This window comes from Pelophylax lessonae (genome assembly GCF_965119305.1).
Source record: "Pelophylax lessonae genome assembly, chromosome: 3".
Lineage (NCBI taxonomy): Eukaryota > Metazoa > Chordata > Amphibia > Anura > Ranidae > Pelophylax > Pelophylax lessonae.
Genome location: NC_138770.1, coordinates 89,991,432 through 90,010,072, shown reverse-complemented (window position 1 = coordinate 90,010,072; position 18,641 = coordinate 89,991,432). Strand labels below are relative to the sequence as shown.

Genomic DNA, 18,641 nt, shown 5'->3' with positions numbered 1-18,641 from the left:
GTGCAAAATTATTCTGCCCCTTTACTTTCAGTGCAGCAAACCCTCTCCAGAAGTTCAGTGAGGATCTCTGAATGATCCAATGTTGACCGAAATGACTAATGATGATAAATAGAATCCACCTGTGTGTAATCAAGTCTCCGTATAAATGCACGGTAATATATATATATATATATATATATATATATATATATATATATATATATATATATATATATATATATATATATATATATATATATATTTATATATATATTAGTTATTTTTCAGCTGAAAAATCCCCTTTATACTTTTCTAAACTTGATAATTTATCAAAGGGACGCGGTGCGTATGTCTTCAAAACTCCAGCTGACACTTTAAACTGTTATACGTCATATATTGCTTGCATTACTGGCATTGTATGTCAACATGTGACACAACATATCCCAACATATTCATTCCATGTATATATATATATGTCTTTCAAGACTTGGTCTTCCTTAGCAGCATTCTGGACCTTTATACAAAAATAGAATAAAAAAATAAATAAATAAATTACAGTAAGTTTGTATACGCGTCTTATGGGTGCCCTATGAGCATTAAATATTACCATGATTGCAGTACCAATTACAAAATTGTTGGAAGCATAATACACACAATTAGTGATAAGACAGCCTGTGAGAACTAATTAAAAACACGCCAATCTGTGTGTTCCCATCAGAGCCACTGGAAAAGAGGGGAGAGATACCAGGGTGCTGAAATAATTTGAAACCAAAATGGGAGAAAAAATGGGGGAGGGGAATGGAAAAAAAAAAAGGTAAAGGGGGATGAAATAAATAGCCCGCTAGAGGAAGGAGGATAGCAGTGATGGCTGTGCCACTGGAGAGGTCACTTATATATAAAAGCAAGGAATGTGCCGGCAGAAGCCACACAATCAGTTGCCTTATTGTGACAAACTGGCCAAGTCTAAAGCAATCAGGGAGATACATGGAAAATGGTATTGGTGGCCCTGGGCCATACATCTCTCAGATGGAAGATATGGGTTGCCAGTTTTCATAGCATAAACATGATCATGGATTCTTTTCCATCATTGCCTCTTAGTTTTTCCCTACACAGAACCCTCCGCATTTAAGAAATAACAGGTATATGACATCCTCAGTGTGACAGTTAGGAAAATGGCGTGGATAGTATTTGTCACCATTCGGTAATCTACAATTTCTATTGGTGTTCACAAATTCGCAATAATTACAGTCCCCACAATGGAAGGTGCCAACCATTTTGAATGGATACTTTCTATTAGGTCCCCAGTAATGACTGTGTGACAACCTATAACTGAAGAGGCTCAATGGTATGTGATGGATGGTTTGTCTGGAACAAATCTCCCCAAAGTAGGATCAGAGGAGATGCAAATACTTGACCAATATATGTTTCTTACTTGTGAGTGTTGTTTTCAATACATCAGAATAATTCTAGTCATCTTATCAGTATGTTTGGGTTTCACCCCAAATAACTCATTTCTAGAGTGTCCTCTGGCCTTACAGAAAGCCTGCTTTAGGCATTTTTGGCTGCAACTTCTTGCCAGTGGATGCTGGCGCAACAAGTCAGCCTACTGGAGAAAATTTCTATCCTTGGAGTAATTGCGTTGAAGTCTTAAAATGTAAAAGTTGTCCATACGGGATCGATTTGATCAGGAGAGGCGGATGGAAGCTCTTTGCATGCAATAGATTATTGCCCGCTGTTTCCTTCCTAAAAAGATTGCTACTTAAATGTCCATCAGTCTGAACCAAAACCTCTACATCTAAATACCTGATCCTGGGGGTGGTAAGCCAAGGTAAACTTCAGATTTAAAAAATTAGAGTTAAGTAACTTAAAGTGGTTGTAAAGGCACACGTTTTTTTTACTTGAATGCATTCTATGCATGAAGGTAAAAAACCTTCTGTGTGCAGGAGCCCCCCAGACCCCCCTAATACTTACCAAACCCTCTCCATCCAGCGATGTCCACAAGAGCCTTGTCTCTCTGGGGACTTGCATTCCTGATTGGCTTTTGGCAGGAGTAGGAGCCATTGGCCTCTACATCAATGTTGACTAACAGAGCTCCTTTCAAATCATCAATGACCCCAAGAAAATAAATTATGTCTTGAAGATGAGAGGGAAGGCTTATGATTCTTAAGGCCTAAGAATGGAATCAACTAATCAACTAAGATTTTCAGAAATCAATCTCCAAGATGATATGATGGACATACGGAGAGGGCCATCTGCATACTTATGTACTTTGGGTAAAAATAAAGCATACAGTACCTGAGCCTTCAGAAATTTGGTCAGAACAAGATAGTTTTTTTAAAAAGTTCCCTGTTTAAAGGCGCATTTAAGTTATCTATAGAACTTCGGGTTAAAACTGTTGATAAGGGGAGCAGAAATCAACCGATACAAATTGGAGTTACTCAAGATTTTCATGCACATCCGTTCATATTGTAAATTATCCATAATAATGGACACCTTTATCAGACAATTTTACAGTAATAGCCAAAATTGTCATCAATTTCTCCAATGCCACCAATTGATGCCCAATGAGGTTGTAAGATGTATTCCTTGTAATTCTAAAATATTACATTTTCCTAGTTACTGCACTGAGAAAAGTAGAAATACTTTGATTAGTAATAAAAGGTAGACATTTGTGTGACTTTTTCTGTAATGTGTGGGATATGGATGTCTCTCCCTTGTTCATATCCAACATTTCCTTCAAATCTATTTGATTACTCAAAATTGGTGGTGTCATCTGCTTTTAAGAGAAGTGACAAGTCCCTTAAGGCCCTAAGTTCAGAGGCAGAGAGATTGGGAAATTGGCCAGGTCTACTGCCTCACTTTTTTACGTACACTTAGAATGTAAAATTCTTAACATTAAATTGTGGGCAAACAGACTGAGATTTTGGACGATCTTGAATGTACCCATATTCTGTTGAGGACGGAACCCTAACCCAAAAGCGAAAACCTGTAATTTATCCTCAGAAAGAGGGTAATACCACAGGTTAATCGCATTCAGTTAATCTTGTCCTGATTCAGTTTTGTTACATAAGATTCTATCCCTTTCTTTGTCTTGTGTCTGACCTGCCATGGCCTTCATACTGTATGCTGCTAGAGTAAAAGTACAACTAATATGCAAGTACCTGTGATAGTCTGCAAATAATTTTCTATGGCCTTGTAGCGTAGCTTGGAATGTAGGCCCAGGCTATGTATGACATCAAAGTCAGCTCTAAACCTACCCCCTCGTAATGCTAAGCCCCACACCTTATTATTGAACTTTCAAATGCCTCAGTGGCCAGTGAAGAATAGGGTTTAATGCCAAAGGGGGAGGGGGGGAAAGAAAGTCTAGGCCTTGAATACAGCCAAGGGCTATATTCAGGGGCTTTCCCAAAGATACAGGAAATATAAAAGTAATTTAATTTAAATAATAATATAAAAAAAATATGGATTGGATACTTTATAGGCCGTGCCAAAGCTAAAATTTTGACACTACATTCTCAAACCATCACAGCTCCAAAAAGGGCACTTCATGAAGGAGGCGTATACGTGGAGAACTCCAAAATGGCAGCTTAGCTTTGGAGCTTTGCACCACTCCGATCTTCTGATCCATACCACAGTCAGAGCACTCGTTCCACCAATGATCGACCAGGGAACACCCAGGGAATAATCTGATGTCCGGAGGCTCTGCTAGGAGCCTATCCAGTCAGCTGGACCACATCCTGTGGCTGGCCGTTCTACACAAGATGGTGGCCGCTACCACATGAGGCACAGACTGTGATACAGAGGAAAACATAGCTGATCAAGATAACTTGAACCCTGCAATACCTACTATAGTACATGTCACAGTGAGTAACCAGCCCCATGCTGTTCCTTCCCCAGCATCTACTGAATCACTGATTGGGAGAACATGTGAGGACCTTATCCTGACACCCATGAATGAGCAGCTTTTTCCACAATGCTGTCCAGGGGTCTGGCTCAAACAGCTGCACAGATTACCTCCTGCATCCATGCTGAGCTGCAGCATTTGGGATCACGGATGGAAGTCATGAAAAAAAAAGGCTGATCAATCTGTTGCCAGAATTAACCAAAACCCTTCCAAAATACAGGATATCCAGGATCAGTTGAAAACTGCATTGTCCAAAATAGATGACCTTGAAAACCCTTCAAGACGATACAACTTCAGAGTTAGAGGACTTCCTGTATCAGTGAAAGAAGTTAACCATGCAGTTCGTTCCTTCATCACGGACATCCCAGAATACAGTTTGAAATTGGACAGAGCGCACAGAACCTTGCAACCATTGATCTGATGGTCTACCGAGAGACATTATAATTAAACCCCACTTTTACTCTGTCAGAGGTGATGAAATTGTGATGAAATTGTCCAGGAATTCAGATGGGCTCACTATTCAGGGACATCGGGTCCAGGTCCTTGCAGACCTCTCCCCCTTTACCGTACAAAGACGTCGCTCTCTGAAACCCCTCCTTTAAGTTCTGGCTCAAAAGGACATAACATACAGATTTGTCCTTTCCATTTAACCTAAGCTTCTCGTATCAGAACAACGCCCACAGCTTCTCATAATTTTCGGAAGGTGAATGCCTCCTACACCTGGGGCTGATTATCCAAGGGATCCCTCCTATTTCCACAGCCAGTGGTCCCTTATCTTCCAAAAGGCTTTCTCCTACTAGTCCACTTACTCCGGTTTGGCAGAAACAACAACCGAAGAGGTCAAAGGACTCTCAATCTCCCTCCTGTTTTGCACCTTCTGGAAGTGATCTTTCAGACGGCTTTCCTCTCCCCATGATTTGTGCTAGCTTTTAGCATGAGTTTGCCTGTTTGTTTCCTGGGGAACTCCTCCAAGATGGGAGTGGGGTTGGTAAGACTAGACTTTCTATTTCCCAATGTTTGACGAGTTCAAAGTCTAATTAGTCTTAACATTTTCAAGGTTTTAAGACAAATATATGTATACTCACTGGATACATTACTCTAAGGAATATTATGAATAACCCTGTGCACTTGCCCCTTTGATGCTCCAGGTGGGTAACAAAGAAACCTTTGCTGTCTGATTGCTTGACAGAGGTTCAGGAGCAGCTTGGCAACAATGGTTCAGGCCCTATTCTCTCCATGTTTTAAGGAACATTGTTCTGTTTATTTGAAGTTATCTATTATATCTCTAGGTGGGTGGACCGAAGTGGATACAATGCGCCTCCAACTGCCGCTGATGCATTTATGTTTTACTCTCAGTGGCAGATTGATGTTCCCCACTTGTCGGGGATATCACCATTCTCAGGTTTTTTGGTGGGAAGTGGCTGGGCCCTTCCTCAGCTGGGTGGGTTACTGGGTTTTTGGTTTCATTGTTTCTCTAATTGTTGTCTTGTATTCTTTTGCTTCCCCGTCTCTACCTCTTTTCTTTTTCTTTCTCTAACCTCTCTCTTTCCTATGGTCTGCCTGGAACCCCTCCTACATCAATTCTCAGGATTGAGACATTGGAAAAGATGTGGATGCACTGCTTGGCAGGGCAACCTGTCTTCACTGGGTGAGATTTTTTTCTATTTTGAGTTGTCCAAACCTCAGATCCATGGCAAATTCTAAACCTTCCAATATGATCGTGCAGATTATATCCCACAATGTACAGTCTTAATTCCCCCGGTAAAACGGCAGAAATTGTTTCAATTATATCATACCATAAAGACAGATGTTATTCTCCTACAAGAAACAAATTTAACAATCTCTTACAATCCCTCCTTCCTTCACCAGAGCTCCCCCCAATTTTACCTAGCTAATGCCATAAACAAGACACGTGGAGTAGCAATTTGCTTTTCCAAATGTTTCAATTTCTCCCTTTCCAAAATACTCAGGGACCCAGAAGGTCATTACCTGTTGGTGGTGGGTACCATCGATGGAAAGATCTGTACATTTGTATCCTATTACACCCCAAATAAAGGCCAAGTGGGACTTTTGGAAACCAGGACACAAACACTGAAGCCTTATTTACAGGGCACCATCATTTTTGGAGGTGACTCCAATATAATCTTTGAACTCTCATTGGATACAGTAAATCAAGGGGATCCCAAAATCAAAATGCCCCCCCAGACAAAGCCTAAAAATGATGAAGGTTCTTCACTCCCTTGGCATGATAGATATCTGGAGGTAATTAAACCCCCATGTCAGGGATTACACACACTTCTCAACCCCACATCACACGTACACCAGGATAGACCATATTTTCATTAGATCTTCCTCTATTCCTATAGCCTTAACATCCAAAATTCGAGACACACCCCTATCAGACCACTTCATGCTGACACTTTCCATCAAACGCTCTTTACGGCACGAAGGCCCATTCAAATGACGTCTCAATAAGGCCCTCCTGAGTAACCCTATACAATGTACAATCCTAGAAAAAGCCCTTAAGGAATATTTTACAGACAATGATAATAGCAGCATTTCGCCAAAAACACTTTGGGTAGCCCACAAAGCAGTGCTGAGAGGGAAACTCATTCAAATTTCTTCTCAACTGATACGTGAACGCAGAGCTGAAATCCAGAAACTAAATGAGGAATTCCTTGATCTGAGCAAATGTCACAAATGTAACCCTACCCTTTCTACCCTGGCTTAGCTAGACTCTGCCAAGATGAAATTATATATAGCTCTGATTACAGCAGCAGAAAAGCACATTAGATGGACTGGTGCTAAATTCTACTCAAAGAAGGACAAGATAGGTTCTAAATTGGCAAGCAAACTATGCCCTAGACTGCAAACTTTATACTTCCAAAAAAATTTGCACTTCATCGGAGGACTATCTATATCATGGAAACCTTTCAGACTTTCTATTCTAATTTGTATGACTCGCAATCTTCTCTTGCCCCACATAAATTGGAGACCTTCCTTAGGGATATAGCCCTACCCAATATCACACAAACCCATAGGGAACTTCTCGATAAACCTTTCACACAGATATTGGAGGCCATTAAATCTTCCAGACCAGGTCCACGCCTGGACCTGACAGTTTTTCGGTCGCCTATTATAAAAACTTTGGCCCCTCTTTGTCCCCTATATATGGCTCAATTTTTTTAACTCCCTTGGAGATGGAAACCCCCTGGACAGTGATTTAAACTCAGCATATATCTCTGTTATTCTCAAACCTGGGAAAGATGTAAGTGATGTTAGTAACTATCGTCCGATATCACTTATTAATAACGACCTTAAACTTAAGATGAAAATTCTTGCATCGAGACTGTCAAGCTTTATAGCTAAATATATTCACAAGGACCAGGTGGGTTTCATCCCTGGGAGGCAGGGTCCAGACCAAGTTAGGCGAGCCAAATATACAATTTCATTGCTACACTCTCATCGGGATGGGGGTGCCCCGCAGGAAGGCTTTCTTTAGTCCATTGACCTCCAGAAGGCCTTTGATTCCGTCTCTTGCCCCTACCATTTTGAAATACTAGGAAGATGGGGCTTCGGCTCTAAATTCTTGGGAATCATTCAGTCTCTTTATTCTGCTCCGAAAGCACAGGTCTGTTTGATGGGTCATTATTCTAACTCTTTTGACATCAAAAAATGGACCAGACAGGGCTGTCCTTTATCTCCTCTCATTTTCGTGAAAGCTATAGAAACCTTAGCAATCGCCATTAGATCGCACCCTGATATTAAGGGACTATTGTGTGGTTCCCAGGAACATAAATGCGCGTTGTTCGCGGACGACCTACTGCTCTTTATCACATCCCCCTCTGATCTCCACCCCCAACTGCTCCAAGACTTTCGTTCTATCTCGGGCTTAAAAGTAAATGTCTCCAAGTCTGTAGCACTGAATATCTCAGTTCCCCCTGCAGCTTGTAGACCAGTTGAGGCACCACTTCCCCTTCTCCTGGTCCTCTGACTTCATTCCCTATTTGGGAATTAATCTACCCCACAACATTGACAAACTGTTCTCTGTTAATTATCCCCCCATATTCCGTAAACTAGAGGAGGATTTAAAACAGTGGGCACACTTCCGGTTCCGGTGCCGCATGGAGTAGCAGGCTCTAAAGCAGCTCCCACGGTGCGCCCCAGCAAACCGGCATAAAAAAAACTCACCCGACGCATCCAGCTTGCCACCAGCACCCCCCTCTGTCTCGGGACATCACCCAAGTCTCTGCGGACACTTTCTTTGACGGGGTTAAATTTGTCCCTTGCAGTATCTGGAGACGCACTTGGGGAGCTGTGCTCCATCGCATACGCATGCAGAAAAAAGAGAAGTCCTTGCGACTATGTTTATGTTCATGTTCATGTTTTATTCCTGTGTCTTCCTACCCAGTTTTCCAGTCCCCCCCCTTCCCCAGTCCTTCTCCCCAGGGGTCAAACTCCTTATGGTCTGTATGCATATATGGCGACACGTTCCTACCAGATGGCGGTCTCAATTTATTCACATACATCTAGCTATCCCCCTGATAATGGTTAGGCACTCTACAGTCTGTGACGGATATCCATTCCCCTCAGGTGAACTATGACGCTGATTTCCTGGAATGTTAAAGGTCTTCGATCCCCGGCTAAGAGAATGAAAGTCCTGAGACATCTTAAACGTCTCCGGGCCGATATCGCTCTTATTCAGGAATCGCACCTTCCCTCTGCTGAATTGATATGGCTCGCATGGAGAAACTTTGGGTAGGCAAGGTGGTAGGTTCTGCAGCGCTCGGGCGTAAGGCAGGTGTCCTCATTTTGTTTCATAAACGGCTCTCGGTAGAAGTTCTTGCGGTGGATGGGGACACGGAAGGCCGATATGTCTCGGCCCACGTCCGCATCAACAGCAAGGAATTCATTATCTCTAACGTTTACGCTCCCAATGTTTTTAACCAGTCCTTCTACTCGATGTTATCTACCCGAACCCTGGCTTTCCCTCCTATCCCCCATTTGATGGGGGGCGACTTCAATGCTGTCATGGACTCGGTTCTTGACAGATCACAGCCCCTCGCGGATACGCGGTCTAGTACGGGCGGTCCCCCCCACTCCTCTAGCCACTCTTACCGACTCCCTCTCACTGACAGATGTCTGGCGACACTTCCACCCGACGGACAGAGAATACACCTTTTATTCCCACCCCCACAAAATTTTCACGAGAATTGACTATCTCTTTTGTTCTGACTCACTCCTACCAGTAACTCAAGACGCGGTGATCCACGAAATAGCGATATCAGACCATTCCCCCCTCTCCCTATCTATTGACCTTACCGGTTCCCCCGCTGTCCCCCTAATATGGCGCTTCCCTTCTTTTCTGACCAACAACGCGGACTTTAAAGGGTATCTTGAACGGGCATGGCAGGAATATGTTGACACTAATGCGTCCCACGTCTCCTCCCCCCATCTATTCTGGGAAGCGGGCAAGGCCTTCCTGAGAGGTCGTATTATCTTCTATGCGGCGGCTTTCAAACGACACGCGAAGAGCGGCTATAAGTCGGCGAGTGATCGTCTACGCGAAGCACATCGTAATCTACTACTGGCAGATACCCAGTCAACCAGGGAAATGTGGGTCTTGGCCAAAAAGAATTTCGACGAATGGGCCGATAAAGTCGAACGTCTACACACGGCGCATTTTGCAGCATCCTTGCACAGGTTCGGCGATAAGGCTGGCAAACTGTTGGCGAAATGAAAAAGGGTCGACCGTCACCCACACATATTGGGTCCCTGCGGGATCCATCGGGCATAGTAGATACCACCCCCCAAGGCGTACAATGTATTATGAGAGACTTTTATTCTTCGCTCTATGGCCCAGAGAATGTCGATGACACCTCGGGCGAGATATTTCTATCAGGCACGGGTCTCCCTCGCATTACCCCTGCTCAGCTCGACATGTTAAATGCACCTATCTCGGCGGAGGAGGTCACGCACACAATTAAACACCTCACGGCGAATAAATCGCCTGGTCCGGACGGCCTTACAGGGGAATTTTACAAATCTATTACGGCAAGCCTAGTCCCCACTTTGGTGGCGGTTTACGCCAACATTTGGGACGGCGGGCCTTACCTCCCAACGGGTAACCAAGCTATAATTAAGCTACTTGCAAAAAAAGCTAAGGATCCCCTAGGGCCAGGATCCTACCGCCCTATCTCGTTACTCAATCTTGATGTGAAAATACTGTCAAAAATTGTAGCCTCTTGTTTGGCGGTCATTATGCCACACTTGATCCACCCAGCACAGTCTGGCTTCACTAAGGGAAGATCGGCCTCGGCGAACATCCGAAAGGTACTGCTGGTACTGGAACAAGCACGTCTGTACCCTTCGCAAGACTTGGCCATTGTGACCTTAGACGGCGAAAAGGCATTCGACAATGTCAACTTTGTCTGGCTGCGTAAAGTCTTGGATGCCATGGGATTTCAGGGCCCGTTCGTCCGCCTGATTACTTCTATGTACGCTTCCCCGACGGCCAGACTCTGTTTAGGTGGTTCTATGACTGAGGACTTTAGACTGTTTAAAGGCATCCGCCAAGGTTGCCCGCTGTCAACCCTACTCTTTAACCTGGCCATGGAACCTTTATCTAGATATCTCTCTGGCCCTGCCCCCCTACATGGGATCCGCTTGGGTCACTTAGACCTGAGGATCTCTTTATTTGCAGATGACGTCCTCCTCTTCACCTCATGCCCTTCTGCAGACATTCCCAAGATTGTGTCCACGTTTAATGCCTTCAGGAAATGTTCAGGCCTCAAAATAAATTATTCCAAGAGTGAGATTCTCCCCTTGGGGTTGGGCACGGCCCGAAGGTGGGAATCAGACTCCCCCTTTAAAATAGCGAAACACTCCATCACCTACCTGGGTATAAAAATTGTCAGGACCCCCGCATTTATCTATACCCTCAATTACCCACCACTGTTTGCCAAAGTGAAGGGGGAACTGGAAAACTGGAAGGACCTGCCGCTGTCTCTTTTGGGGAGATGCCACTTGATCAAAATGGTCAGTTTTGCCCGCATCCTGTATTTTCTTCAGACTCTTCCTTTATTGATCAAGCATAAGGATGTACAAGACCTCTCCAGGGCGTTTTCCAGGTTCCATTGGTGAGGGAAAAGACCCCGCATCTCCTCGAAAAAGCTATGCCTCCCCAGGCGAGACGCTGGTATAAATTTTCCTAGCATTCGTTTGTGTAACCTGTCCTGTATATTGAGAGTGGCACTGGACTGGATATCTCGGACTTCGCAATTCTCTAATTTTGAGCTAGAGTCCCATATGTCTAGCCCTTTCACACTAACCTCACTCCTACACGCCAAATGGGCTCATCTTTTACCCACACTGCGCCATAACCTGCTCCTGCAGGACACGGTTATTGCGTGGAGGGAGGTGAGGAAACTCTTGAAGATACCCCTGTACTTCTCCAAACATCTTCCCATTCGAGGGAACCCCACTTTTCCCCCCGGTCTGGATCATGCGGTCTACAAAGGATGGGAATCAAAGGGACTGGTCAATTTCTACCAATTTTGTGACCCTCAAACTGGACTCTTGCTGTCTTGTACTGAAATGTCGGAAACGTACAACCTGCCACCCTCGGACTCTTTTTACCTGGCACAATGCCGTCACTTTATCCATGGCACGCAAACCAAACCTGACAGCAGGACCAAGCTCTCTCTCTCATTGACACCCTACTGGACTCTGGCAAGTATACTATCACGGATATCTATAAACCGCTTATCCAACTCTGTCCACCTGCCTCCTTCACCTCCTCAGCAGCGAACTGGCTCAAGGACTTCCCGGGCGAGGACACACTGCCCAAGATAATCAGCGGTCTTCGGACCACCCTAAATCTTACCCCCAATTCAGTGTGGAAAGAGACTCAACTTAAAATATTTCATAGGGCACATAGTCCTTTCTTGTCAGACAAATCGGTCCCGGATGCCCACAAATGCACTTTGTGTCACGCGGAGCGCCCCTCACTCTTCCACAAATTCTGGGACTGTGCCCCGATCTCTGCATTCTGGGACCAGGTCTTAACCTTTATAACAACGGTAACCACAGTATCTGCACCAAAAGATCCTATGTTATTGCTCTTTGGTTACTGGGACAAGCGTCTACAGAAATGGTCCAGCACCTCAGTCGACTCACCTCGTCTTTGGATCCTAACCACATTGCTCATCGGCAGACGTCTGATACTAAAACAATGGATAGCCACCTCCCCCCCTCATATATCCATGCTTCGGTCAGAGCTAACCACACTTCACTCCATTGATCGCCTCAACATGGACTCTGCGGCCCCACATGCGGCCGACACCTTCAACACCAAATGGAGTGTCTTCACGAACTACACCGCCAATGTTTTGGACTCTCCCCCTGCTACCTTCATCTTTCCGAACCATCAAACTCCCACAGTTGCCACCCCCACATGACCCTCCCCTAGTGGATCCTACGTTTTGGAGCTTGGTCCCACCCCTTACCCCGAGTTCCCCTACCTTGCTCACTTTCAGTGGGCAACCTGCCCCCGACCCCTCTCATAAGTTGTTGTTTCATTATGTGTATTGTACATGCATATTCATGTCCTATGTTCTGTTAAACTTGAAAATTTTTAATAAAAAAATAAATAAAAAAAAAAACAGTGGGCAATGTCACTTCTACCATGTCTTCTGTACCTCTTTAGGTCCCACCCCATCCCGATAAAGAAAACGCTACTTCTCAGATTTCAATCAAAAAGCATCCGCTTTGTCAGTGGGAGGAAGGTTACCACTGCCCTAAAGAAGTCCTCTACCAACTGAAAAGTCAAGGGGGCTGGGCCTTCCCAATTTATGGTGGTACTATCGGGCTGCACAGTTAGCTCAAATCTCCACAATATACTCTAGGGGTCCCAAACCTGATTGGATTACTAGGGAAAGACAGGCAGTTCCCCTGCACACTATAGACTTTCTGCTCTGGAGTTCTCCTAAACGGACACCCACAGTTCTCGCCCCCACCCTCTCTCACTCCCTGGCATTGTGTGCTGCTCTATATAAACAAGCTTCTTTACTCTCTAGTACCAAACCACTCTCCCACCTAGTTCAATAACCCTTCCTTTCCCCTGGGTTTGAATATACAAGCCTTTCGTTGGTGGCTCAACAAAAGACTCTTCAGAATAGGACACTTCTTTAACTCAATGGGTCCCATTTCTCTTACTGTATAAGTAAACTCAAAATGCCTCCCATTGAGAAATTTAGACTGTCCCAGATTTTGCACTTCCTACACTCAATCTGGGTAGACAAACCTGACCCCCCCAAACTTACAACCTATGAACAATGGTGTTACAAAATTAAGGATTAGAGGGGAGGCATCTCTACTATCTATTCTGCCCTGGCTGACAAGGCAGATAAACCATCCTATGCTCAGTCCTGGTAATCTGATTTGGATATACAGTGGGGCCCAGGCGAGTAGTTCCAGTCACTCCAACGCTCCTACAAAGGTATTATGAACATATCTCTAATAGAAGCGAATGTTAAAATACTCACTATATGGTATTATGTCCCCGCCAGATTAGCCAGAATCTACTCAGATTCTTCTCCCCTGTGCTTCAGAGGGTGTAATCTAGTTGGCTCCATGTTTCACACATGGTGGTCTTGCCCTCCTATTAGAGGCTATTGAAATAAATATCTCTACCTAATAGGGAAAATATTCTTCTTTATGTTTTTGGGAGCCAAAATTATGATAGCTGGAGCTTGGAAGAAGCCCTCGTTCTCAATATCAGCGACAAAGCAGAAAGTCTGGATCATGTCCCAGGAACAAATTGTTGCTAAACTTCAGGATAGAGTGCAAAGGTTTGAAGCAGTCTGGGAACCTTGGGTGCTTTATGTTGGAGTACCCCTGTACCCGGGCATGGCATTCCCCCAAAAGGACCCTCCCGGAAGGCCTACTTCCCCTCCCCTTGCTCTTTGACTTTTCTTTCTCTAAAAGCCAGTTGGCTTCTCCCCCCTTTCATCTCTCTCTTTACTCTTCATCTATTCTTTTATTCTTTTTCCTTTCCTCCAATTGTGAAATCCTTTTTCTGCTCCTCATATGGAGTGCTCAGAAGGTTGAACGCTTGTTTTCAAAGGGGAATTTTTCCCCCCCCCCCTCTCATTTTCTTATATTTTGATAGCCAAACATGAGGCTTTTTTAGACACAGGAGTGATTCTTTGAATTCTCTTCTCCCTCTCTGTACATAGAAACATAGAATGTGTCGGCAGATAAGAACCATTTGGCCCATCTAGTCTGCCCAATATATCTGAATCCTATGAATAGTCCCTGGCCCTATCTTATATGAAGGATAGCCTTATGCCTATCCCATGCATGCTTAAACTCCTTCACTGTATTTGCAGCTACCACTTCTGCAGGAAGGTTATTCCATGCATCCACTACTCTCTCAGTAAAGTAATACTTCCTCATATTACTTTTAAACCTTTGCCCCTCTAGTTTAAAACTGTGTCCTCTTGTGGTAGTTTTTCTTCTTTTAAATATGCTCTCCTCCTTTACCGAGTTGATTCCCTTTATGTATTTAAAAGTTTCTATCATATCCCCTCTGTCTCTTCTTTCTTCCAAGCTATACATGTTAAGGACCTTTAACCTTTCCTGGTAAGTTTTTTCCTGCAATCCATGTACTAGTTTAGTAGCTCTTCTCTGAACTCTCTCTAGAGTATCTATATCCTTCTGGAGATATGGCCTCCAGTACTGCGCACAATACTCCAAGTGAGGTCTCACCAGTGTTCTGTACAGCGGCATAAGCACTTCTCTCTTTCTACTGCTTATACCTCTCCCTATACATCCAAGCATTCTGCTGGCATTTCGTGCTGCTCTATTACATTGTCCTCCCACCTTTAAGTCTTCTGAAATAATTACTCCTAAATCCTTTTCCTCAGATACTGAGGTCAGGACTGTGTCAAATATTCTATATTCTGCCCTTGGGTTTTTACGCCCCAGGTGCATTATCTTGCACTTATCCACATTAAATTTCAGTTGCCAGAGTTCTGACCATTCTTCTAGTTTTCCTAAATCCTTTTCCATTTGGAATTTCCCTCCAGGAACATCAACCCTGTTACATATCTTTGTGTCATCAGCAAAAAGACAAACCTTACCATCGAGGCCTTTTGCAATATCACTTATGAAGATATTAAACAAAATTGGTCCCAGTACAGATCCCTGAGGTACCCCACTGGTAACATGACCTTGTACGATACAAGCGGCCCTGGCTTTGACATTTAGCTAGACTGGTGCCTCTAGACGAGGGCCGGAGGTGGGAGGGGGGGAGCCTTCTGGGTCTCCAGACACCCTTGATGGAGTCTCCACGTCCCCAGTTTGATCCCATGGGGGTTTCTGACTCCCACTGGGTTGGAGGTTCCCTGGCCATGCTCCCTTCCCCTAGCCCAGGATCTCCTGGGCCTTCTACAACAAAAGGCGTTTAGTTTGAATTACACTCTCTCTGTCTCCATATAATTGCACAAACCACTCTAAAGGGTTTTGATTATTTGTATTGTACCTGTTCATTTACACATTTGGGCCTTGCAGGCTAATTTATTATCTGTATGTCCTTTTTATTACTATATTTAATAAGCATATTGAAAAGAGAAAAAAAAAAGGAGGGGGGGGGCTCTTCATGTTGCTATGTTAGCTATGTGCAGATTATGCACACACAGAGGAGGCTCCAGACAATTTTAGTGTGGTGTGTAGTATCGGGGGGGGGGGGGGTGGCTAATGTGGGATGCATAGTCCCTTCCATGCACTTTTGGGCATATAAAAATGGCCATGGCCAAAAAGTGGATGTTGCCTTGCAGTGTATAGCTTGTAGTATGCCACATTTCCCCCCTTTATTTAGACAAAATAGGGCCTAGAGGAAAATTAAAGAGCCTGTGGGAAGAAAATAACACCCAATGGTCCTAGTAGGTATCAAGGCCAATAATAACCCCCAGCATGTGTTAGGGCCAGCAATAACCCAACGCATCCGTTAGGGCCTCTGGGAAGGTGCAGTGTGGTGCAAATGTAGAGTGTAAATAACTGCGCTAAGCTAAACAAACAAAAGCTGCAGCTGTAGTGGGAAACACTATAGATAGATATGTAAATGGAAAGCTGCGCTACAAAATTGATACACTGGAAAATCAATCAGCAATGATTCAAATGTTCATAAATCATATATAAAGTCCAGGCAAATAACACAAATTGAGCATATGCATTAAAGTAGGACAGTCCAAGAATAAAAGATTCCAAAGTGCAGATGTAGAGATGGTAAATCCGCCACCAAAGATCACTTCTATCAGCCGCAGTGAAGCATGCTAGGGGTATGCGCTTACCAGATGGGAAAGGGTTAACAGCATTGTATACTCTCTAGATAGCCAGCTGTAATGGAAACTCCTCTCCTGACCGGGTCCTGTTGAATACAGGGATCCGCCACGTCCAGCAAGCACAAAACACCAGCCACCTCGTCCAAATCAATGATTGACCATACATATGCAAAGAAAGAAGGGGCCACAATAGTGCAGAAGATCTTGGCAATTTAATGGGTCAAATACAAAGAAATACACTCACAATTGTCCGATGGATATAAGCGCTTGTCATAAGTTTCAAAGCCGCCGCCGCCCGACTTCCGGATGCTCAGTGGTGACGTCAGCACGCCTTCCCTAGTGGTGCAAAGGCAGAGCAGTCACAGAGTCCGATTGCAGGAACAGAACTTGTATTAATGTAGAATCCAGTAACTCACAACAAGCCTGGTGGAAAGATGCCCGACTGGCGACACTAACGGCAATATCAGCAATGTGTAGCAGAGCAGATTTAGTTGTGCCGACAGGGTCTGCCTTGGGTGGCAGAATGCGGGCTAGCCAGTTTGAGCCCAAATGGGGAGATATCCTCTCCCTACTTGACTGGAACCTCTCCCTGGTGCTAATCACTGTCCCTGTCAGACGGGTGACCTGTCCCTACACTATCCACATGTGACTTACCCTGGCAATGCTTCCCTTCCCTTGTCATTAGCTGGGGCCCAGCGGATGAAGGTGTTATGGAGGTGCTATAGCATAGAAACATAGAAACATAGAAACATAGAATGTGTCGGCAGATAAGAACCATTTGGCCCATCTAGTCTACCCAATATATCTGAATCCTATGAATAGTCCTTGGCCCTATCTTATATGAAGGATAGCCTTATGCCTATCCCATGCATGCTTAAACTCCTTCACTGTATTTGCAGCTACCACTTCTGCAGGAAGGTTATTCCATGCATCCACTACTCTCTCAGTAAAGTAATACTTCCTCATATTACTTTTAAACCTTTGCCCCTCTAGTTTAAAATGGTGTCCTCTTGTGGTAGTATTTCTTCTTTTAAATATGCTCTCCTCCTTTACCGAGTTGATTCCCTTTATGTATTTAAAGGTTTCTATCATATCCCCTCTGTCTCTTCTTTCTTCCAAGCTATACATGTTAAGGTCCTTTAACCTTTCCTGGTAAGTTTTTTCCTGTAATCCATGTACTAGTTTAGTAGCTCTTCTCTGAACTCTCTCTAGAGTATCTATATCCTTCTGGAGATATGGCCTCCAGTACTGCGCACAATACTCCAAGTGAGGTCTCACCAGTGTTCTGTACAGCGGCATAAGCACTTCCCTCTTTCTACTGCTTATACCTCTCCCTATACATCCAAGCATTCTGCTGGCATTTCGTGCTGCTCTATTACATTGTCCTCCCACCTTTAAGTCTTCTGAAATAATTACTCCTAAATCCCTTTCCTCAGATACTGAGGTCAGGACTGTGTCAAATATTCTATATTCTGCCCTTGGGTTTTTACGCCCCAGGTGCATTATCTTGCACTTATCCACATTAAATTTCAGTTGCCAGAGTTCTGACCATTCTTCTAGTTTTCCTAAATCCTTTTCCATTTGGCATTTCCCTCCAGGAACATCAACCCTGTTACATATCTTTGTGTCATCAGCAAAAAGACAAACCTTACCATCGAGGCCTTTTGCAATATCACTTATGAAGATATTAAACAAAATTGGTCCCAGTACAGATCCCTGAGGTACCCCACTGGTAACATGACCTTGTTCTGAATGTTCTCCATTGACTACAACCCTCTGTTGTCTGTCACTCAGCCACTGCCTAATCCACTCAACAATATGGGAGTCCATGTTCAATGACTATAGTTTATTGATAAGTCTTCTATGTGGGACAGTGTCAAAAGCCTTACTAAAATCTAGATATGCAATGTCTACTGCACCTCCACCGTCTATTATTTTAGTCACCCAGTCAAAAAAATCTATAAGATTTGTTTGACATGATCTCCCTGAAGTAAACCCATGTTGTTTTTCATCTTGCAATCCATGGGATTTAAGATGTTCCACAATTCTATCCTTTAATAGGGTTTCCATTAATTTGCCTACTATTGATGTCAGACTCACTGGTCTATAGTTGCTTGATTCCTCCCTACTACCTTTTTTGTGAATGGGCATGACATTTGCCAATTTCCAATCTTCCGGGACGACTCCTGTTACTAATGATTGGTTAAATAAATCTGTTAATGGTTTTGCCAGCTCACCACTAAGCTCTTTTAATAATTTTGGGTGTATCTCATCAGGACCCTGTGACTTATTTGTCTTCACTTTAGACAGCAATCTTAGAACATCTTCCTCTGTAAAGACACATGCATCAAACGATTCATTAGTCATCCTTTCAAGTGGAGGTCCTTCTTCTTTTTCTTCTGTAAAAACTGAAC

The 18,641-nt window shown here is 43.9% G+C and overlaps 1 protein-coding gene across 1 annotated transcript in view; it reads left to right on the top strand.

The window, feature by feature from the left end:
- The window catches only part of LOC309548878 (cysteine-rich secretory protein 2-like), a 146,564-nt gene that overhangs the window by 108,922 nt on the left and 19,001 nt on the right, over positions 1-18,641 (top strand). The gene's annotated exons all lie outside the window — the stretch shown is intronic.